The 8,157-nt window shown below is 32.1% G+C and overlaps 1 pseudogene; it reads right to left on the bottom strand.

Annotated features, from left to right (window-relative positions):
* Positions 1–1,281: 1,281 nt before the first annotated feature.
* The window catches only part of LOC105741252, a 38,668-nt pseudogene continuing 31,792 nt past the window's right edge, over positions 1,282–8,157 (bottom strand).

Raw genomic sequence — 8,157 nt, 5'->3', positions numbered from 1 at the left:
AAAAAAAAAGAAATACAGGACATTTTCATATAGTTACTTTTTAAACTAATTAGTTTATAATATCGTACAAAGTTGATAACATCGTAGTTTATAAGAAATTCAAAAATTCCTTTCAAAGTAATGTATATCTTTTTCTTCCTTTATTCTACATTAAATAATAAAATGTAAATTTTAGTTAGATATATAACTTAAGTTGTAAGCATAAAACAATTTCAAAAGTATATTTCCTAAAATAATGACAAGCTGATTCAAAAATTAGTAGTTACCATTGCTTTTTTTAAAGTAACAAATAATCACAAACATCATTCCTTACCATATTCTTGGTCAACATATTAGGCTAATGTATTAGTACAGCTATTAAATGACTGATTTCATGCAAGGCAGACTGTTAAAATCACAACATAATCTCAAATACTAAATTTTCATTGTGGGCAGAATATTGAAATTTATTATAATCATGATTATTCTTTATACTCTGACTTTAAAACATAAAGAATTAACTCTATCTCAATAAGAATTTATTGAAGTTAAGAATTTAACAAAATTTTGTATCCTTTGGTATTTATTTCATTTTACTTACAAATATTTTTATCAAATGTAACATTTTATGTTAGACAGTAAAAAGATCATTTTATTGATCTATCTTTTGAAATTTAATGGGCCAAATCCATGACTCACTGGTAAGACACCTAAGGGTATTTCTTGAAAAAAGCAAAAAATGGAAAATAGATTGTGATTATGTAAATATGACCAATTAAAAATGAATTTAGAGCTTTCATGCTGAGATGCATTATTACTGTATAAATTCATATTTGATTCCTACATTTGCAAAGCTAAAGAGGTGATTTTTAATACACAAGAACATCATCATTCTTCCTGTCATACATTGATCTCCTGATGGTGGTTCTATGTTTGTGGGAGTTTGACTCTTGTGAGGTCTGTCAACTCATCAAATTCCATGGGCACTGAAGTTTTCCAAGGATTCCAGGCACAATTATCATATCAATCAAAGATAAATTTTAAGTGACACTATGACTAGGTTGTATTTAGAATTAATGGCTCCCTGGTAAAACAGCAGAGCTTAAATGCAAATGAAGAATCTTCCTGTTCAAACCTTGAGCTTCTCTCTAAAAAACAGAAAAACTCACAGTATATGAATGTAACTTTAAAAAATATTGTTATCATTTGCAATATTCAATGTGGAAATAAACAAAAGAGGATACTTGAAAATAAGATGAAGATGGGTTTGCAGTGAGCTCCTTAGGGCAGGAATTAATATTATTGCCTAATTTAGCCCTTTTCCAAACTTATACCTATTATCTCTTCATCCTCTTTTCTGCCTTAATAAACTTTTGATAGAAAAATAAGCAACATTTTGTGACCAACAGTACAGCACTTGCTACACAGGCCAGCAGGAACTGAATCACATCCAGAGTGGTACTGGAACCAGGAGAGGTCAAGGGCTGCAACATGCAGGTGCCTGGTGCCTTTGTGGCACATGACAAACTCGATCCAGAAGACTGCTTGGTCCAGGGGCTTCACTGGCTGTTCATTGTGAATTCTTGATAGTCTCATGGCATTCTCTTTATGGCTAGAGAAAAAAAATGAAGAAGAAAAATTTACTGTTTAGATTGAAAGCAAGAAGTGTTCCTTTTTCCCTGAAGGCCCTCCAACATTTGTTGTTGGTTGATTTCTTTATGATACCATTCTTTCTGGTGTGAGATGATATATCAGTGTTGTTTTAATTTGCATTTCACAATTGGCTTGTAATATGGAACATTTTTCATGTATTTATTTGCTTGTTGTACTTCTTCCTCTGAGAGGTATGTGTTCATGTCGGATGCCTATTTCTGGACTACATCTTTAAATATTGGGGCCCTGATTTTTTAAATTCTTTATAAATTCTAGATAGAAGACCTTGTCTGGGTGCTTATTAGTTAATATATTTTCCCAAATTTGTCGGTTGTCTTTTCACTCTATTGGTAAATTTTTTTGACTTGCAAAATCTTCTCAGTAAGAGAAGGTCCCAGTTGTTACTTCTTTTTGTATTTCCCTTGCAGTTTGATTCCCTTGCAGTTTGATTTTTGTTCATGAATTGTTTGCCTACACTATGTCTTCAAGGTTATAGTTTTAGGCATGTAGAGTTGCTGTTTTTCTAGCACCACTTGTTAAAGAGGCTTTTCTTCTTCTTCTTCTTCTTCTTCTTCTTCTTCTTCTTCTTCTTCTTCTTCTTCTTCTTCTTCTTCTTCTTCTTCTTCTTCTTCTTCTTCTTCTCAGAACTGGGGATTGAACTCAGGACCTTGTGCTTGCCAGGCAAGTGCTTGTTCTACTGAGCTACCTTCCTGGCCCCCAGTTTTGTTCTAATAGTTATAGATACAGCTACTTTCTGTTAGTTCATTGAGAAGAAAAGTTCGTATTAATATTGTTTAGACAAGATATCATATCTGCATCTTGTCCGTTCAATAACTAATATTAAGACCACAATGTGCAATGTTTTAATTATTTTAACTTTCCTACTAACCTATTTTGAAACTGTTTCATTGCTATTTTATTTTTCCCATTAAAATGAATAAAAATTATAAAGAATTAAAAAGACAACAGCTATTGCAAAAGTATGACCACATTAAAAAAAAGAAAAAGAAAGAAAGAAAGCTGTGTGGCTTGAGCAAGTTAACTGACCTCTCTGAACCTTAAATCATTTTGCTCCTAAAATGGAGATAGTGACTGAATAACACTTTATTTTGTTACTATGAGAATGAAATAAAAGTAGGTGGGAAAAAATTTAATATAAGTATGTGACATATAGTTCATAAGTCAACAGATTTTGAAAATGTATAATTATTACAGTAGCTTTGTTCACTACTTGCAACTTTCATAATTACTTTCATAGAAGTTTCATAAAACTTTCATAATTTACTTAAGTGAAAAGAATGTGTGGAAGAAATTTGTTCTATAAATAAATTGTGATCACATGTAAACAAATTAAAATAAAGAATATTCAATTGTGTATATATGGTGCAATTGTCCTTTGAAATAAACTGATATCTTTTTTTTTAAATTTTATTTTTTTGGCAGAACCGGGGATTGAACTCAGACCTTTGTGCTTGCCAGGGAAGCTCTTATTCCACTGAGCCATCTCCCCGGCCCCTAAACTTATATCATTTAAATTCTACTATCCAGAACTACTTAAGACCAGAGTGGTTAATGGCTGAGAAATATGGGATAAACTTCATTTCAAACATCCAGATTATGGTCACTAATATCTAAAAGTTTTCTTTACAGAAATACTCCTCTGATAGTAAACATGCATGAGTCATCCTATTCTAATAATTTGGTACTGTGGTGATTTCTCCTTGGTGTGCATTTTTATATTGATATCCAAACAATAAATCTCTATGAGGCAGATCACCACTGAATGAAAATGCCAGGATAATATACAAAATAACATGTACAAATATATGCACTTTAAGATGGAAAGGTAAATAAAATTATCTTTACAAAATTAAAGTCCCTAAAAATTAAAAATCAGTATTGCAATAATCACAGTTTAGATCTCTATTTCTCAACCAATACTGGGGATAAGTCTATGTGATTAAGAGAAAATTACATTTTCTCTGATAATTTTACTGGAATTAGTATATTTTACTTTTGCTTGTGACTTTAGTAATGATACCTACTGGATTCACTGAGAAAAGAGAAACTAGTGATTCTGGAAGAGATATCTTGATTTTGGCAGTGTATTGTCAGAAATGGGAGAAAGAAATATGGTCAGAATTTGCAAGTATGACTGTAACTGTCATCTACAGTGGGGATTATTTTATTGCATTCTTCCTTGAATATAGTGAAAAAGTAGATTCCTATTTCTCAACTGTACTTAAACATAATTAAAGTCCATCATATTAATGCATTATACTAATGTGGCAATGAAAACCTTTTAACCCTAAATTGGGATTTGGTTCAAGATTTTTACAATGTATATATACTCTATTTAGATACATTTCTCTGTCAAAGATGAAGTAGTTATAAATTTTACAAATCTATAAATAAAATTCAAGCAAAAATGTAATATATTTTTAAAATAACATAGACATCTTATACACCACATGCTATAAATTGTGTTGCCAAATAATTCCAAAAGAAATATTATTATGGATCAATATAAAGCTACTTTAAATTTTTAGTATCATCTAAGAAATTTTAAGTATTTATTAATGCATTCTTCCATTCATAGTTTTAAAATCAATGATAAGAATTAAAACTATTTTATTCACTAGATGGAAAGGAATCATGGCATTTATCTATTTGTATATCTGAGATAGAAACCTGGTAATTGATACAGTAAATTTAACAGCAAGAATAATTTTTGAAAATGAATATATCATATTATGAAATTCATGTTACTGAAACTCCCACTTCTGTAGCTCCCTGTAGAAGAATGTTTTCTATAGTGTTCTGGATTACATGGCAATCATTCAGAAATATCTACTATTTTGAAACAGTACTTAAAACAGTACTTAACAATGAGTATGAATAACTAATTTGGAATTATCAACATTACATACATTATTACTTTCATATTGCATTTATATGTTGTTTTATAACATTTAAATATTTATAGAACCTGTACTGTAAGAACATGTACCTCAGTTGTGCTCCAAATTTTCTGATCAAGAAGATTACGGAGCCACAGAGGAATGTGTTCGATGATGCAAAGTGAGCCTGAGGAGAGTTACATAGGGAGAAAAAAAATTCTCAAGCTTTCACAGAGAGCCAATTGGTCAAGCAATGGCTGTGATTCATTCTCATGTCAGACACTGACAAAAGGATGTACAAAAGGCGGTACAGGGCTACAGGATAAATCCTGAGAGTACTTGGCTGACCTGATCAGATACAAAAGTTACATTTCTTGTTATATAGGTCGTGATATATCTTGGTGTTAGCCATTCAGCAGAAAAGTATAAAAACGAGATATATAAAGTAAATCCATATTAATACTATGAGTTGTAAAAGGCTCAAGCCAATAACTTCTGAGGATTACCCACTAATATTATAGACTGATAGACAGTGTTAGATTGTTTAGTTGAATTCAAATACCTCTAGTATTTAGATGCCAATAGGATATTTACCTCTGACAGGACAAAAAAATAAGGATACAAAGGAAAGATCATTTTGTATTTATATATACAAAATAGGATAAATTTACAGCTACTTTCACTTAATTCAATAAGAAGAAAGAGGTGTACTAACAGTGTTTGGACAGAATATCTTGTCTGTTTCTTGTACTATGGAAAAACACTAAGAAGACAACAATGTACAGTGTACTGATTATCAAAACTGTCCTATTAATCAGCTGTGAAACTGTCTCATTCATATTTATTTCTCAATAAAAATAAATAAAAAAATAAAAATATTTATAAAGTTAAACAGATTGTTCAGAAAATAGTAGAAAATGCATATAATCTAAATAATATTTTTTGTCTATATTTCTACAAATGTGACAAAATATGTCAGTAGTTGAGGGTAAATATGTGATTCTCCAACAATCATATTCCACTACTGTTATATTATTTGCAACTAAACCAGTTATAAATGTATGAAACACTCCTAATTTTCCTGATTGATGGAAAGAGTAGCTAATAGAAGCTTAGCATCCATAGTAGCAGGACTCACGAAGGGTAGTTGATGACTGCTCTCAAGACGTGGAGCAGCTATACACTTGTCATTGTGTTCAAGTTCAAATCCACAGCTTCTCCTTTGGCCTTCATGTGAGTGATGTTGTTAGGCTGATCAGCAAATATGCGGTCTCCCACCATGGAGAGCCCATGAAAAATAGCTTCATATATCCCATTAGTTCCACCATGAGTGATGATATGTTTTAGTGAGTATATAGATATCATTTTGATATTAGTCATTTAAATGCTGTTAGGAGTCAAACATAATATGAGACATAAAAAGAAAATTGAAAAGATTCTATTCATATTTGTTATTTTGGAGTGTTCTGCCTTTTAGTACAGAATGGAAAGGGTGTCTTCTGTCCCCAAGGAAAATATCTATGTGAATGTTCATTAAAATTTGAGCAAATACCTCATAAAAATGGGATATAAGCAAGTGTTGGGTCCTAATGTGGCTGGCTCCCATCCCTTGTATCTCCATAAAACCTGTGAGGACAAGGCTGTTTAGATAGAAACTAAAGAAGAATAGCTAAAAAACAAATGGGTTTGATCCCCTGGCTGGCCTTGCCAGCCCCACCCCTGAGGCACACTGAGAGGGCACCTGAGACTGGGCATAGTGGTGAGCATCTGTAATCCCAGCTCTTGGGAGGCTGTAAACTGGTAGATCAGTCCGATCGAGTGGAGAGACCCTGAACACCCAATAGACTCTTCCCTAAAAATACATAAATAAATACACAAACAAACAAACAAATAAATAAATAAGAAGCATATGGAGATTTAAAACAGGGAAACATATATGTATGCTATTCAATTGATTTATAGAATATAATTTAGTCATTTATTCTATTAAATGTAATGTTTGACCAAAACTTTTGAATTTTAGATTCCTTGATTTTTTATATTCATTTCTTCTTCCCATCATCTGTTCATCCCTCTTTCCTTTCTTTTTCCTCCATTTTTTCTATCTTCTTGAAGCCTTTCCTCCTTTCTTTCTTCTCTACATTATCTCTCTTTTTTTCTCTGATGTTCTTATCTTCTGTCTCACTCTCTCCTTCATTTATCTTAGCAGGGCAGAATTAGTTACTTTGCTTATATGCCATTTTTATGAGGTAGTTGCTCAAATTTTAACGACCGTTCACATAGACACTTTCCTTGGGGACATAAGACACCCTTCTCATTCAGTATTAAAAGGCAGAATATTCCAAAAAAAACAAACATGAAAGAATCTTCTCAATTTTAACACATTTAGAATACTTCACTCATTCAGTATAAGGAATTTAACTAATGTGTGAATGGGATGAGTGGTAGAATATAAATTTAGGATAATTAAATAACACAAAGAAGAAGCAATATAGTACTTGACAATTATAATCTCAATTGTTAACCTCAGAATATTCAATTTTGAAAGAATAGGTAAATCTAGATTTCTGCTTTGTAATAAACTTTGAATTTGATAGAATATAAAGCCAAGAAATTGAGAATTATTTTTGAGCATTTATCCTTTCTTTGATGTATAATTTCTTTCTTATCCTGGACCACAACAGTAACATCTTTCAGAGAACTTAGCATTTGTTAGTGCAAGTAAAAATGTTTCAAATATTTTGCATTTTTATTCCATTAAACACAAGTGAAAACAAAAGTATTTTCCACAGTAACACAACGTGACAATGATCAAGGAAGCAGACAATGATATGTGACTAAGCTGTCCAATTTGGTGATCTGCACAATCCTACTTAAGCTTCTGTGAGCTGTGTACAAAGTATCACTTCCCCCAGGGAAGAGTGTGACTTGCGCTGAGCACAGAGAAAAATGCCACAATACCATCTTCAATGGAACTGTGGACAAAGTCTTCCATTTCCTGCAGAGACAAATTCTTTCCATTAAAATGTGCAGCATTTGGGAGGATAAAGTGAAAAGAAGTGTAAGAGAAATGGTTAGACTGTGTTGTAGCTTGTGTCTGTATATTTCCCTAAGCCTTATGCACGTAGAAGTTGAGTTTTCAGAGATGGATGGATCTATGGTGTGTGTTACTGTGAATAAGGGTGCTCCAGTTTGGGTGTGGGTTGAACTGCAGAAAGGAATTTATATATGTCTGAATGATACATAAAGCATTATTTTTAAAGACAGTCTTTTGTTGCTTCTACTTCTTCCACTATTTTGCTGTTTCTGCTGTTGCTTTTGCTTGGTCCTTTCTGCTTTCAGCAAGCCCTACCCTACCTTCTACTGCTTTATCTCTGTGATGATGTTTTGCAATGCAACCTTACCTTGGAGCCAACCCATAATGGATCATCCAGTGTTTCTTCTGCAAATTTAGACAAATCACATTTACACTTCCTCAGTCAGGACTCAAACTCAATAGTGCAAGCAGGAAGTGAAAAATTGTCAGAACGGTTTTGCAAGGATAGCTTTTTTAACTGCTACTTAGATTCAGATACATTTTAGGATATATATCTATATCTATCTATCTATCTATCTATCTATCTAT

This window comes from Octodon degus, unplaced genomic scaffold (assembly GCF_000260255.1).
Source record: "Octodon degus isolate 3935 unplaced genomic scaffold, OctDeg1.0 scaffold00365, whole genome shotgun sequence".
Classification (NCBI taxonomy): Eukaryota; Metazoa; Chordata; class Mammalia; order Rodentia; family Octodontidae; genus Octodon; species Octodon degus.
Note: the sequence above shows the minus strand (reverse complement) of the source record. Positions and strands in the feature narration are given on the sequence as shown.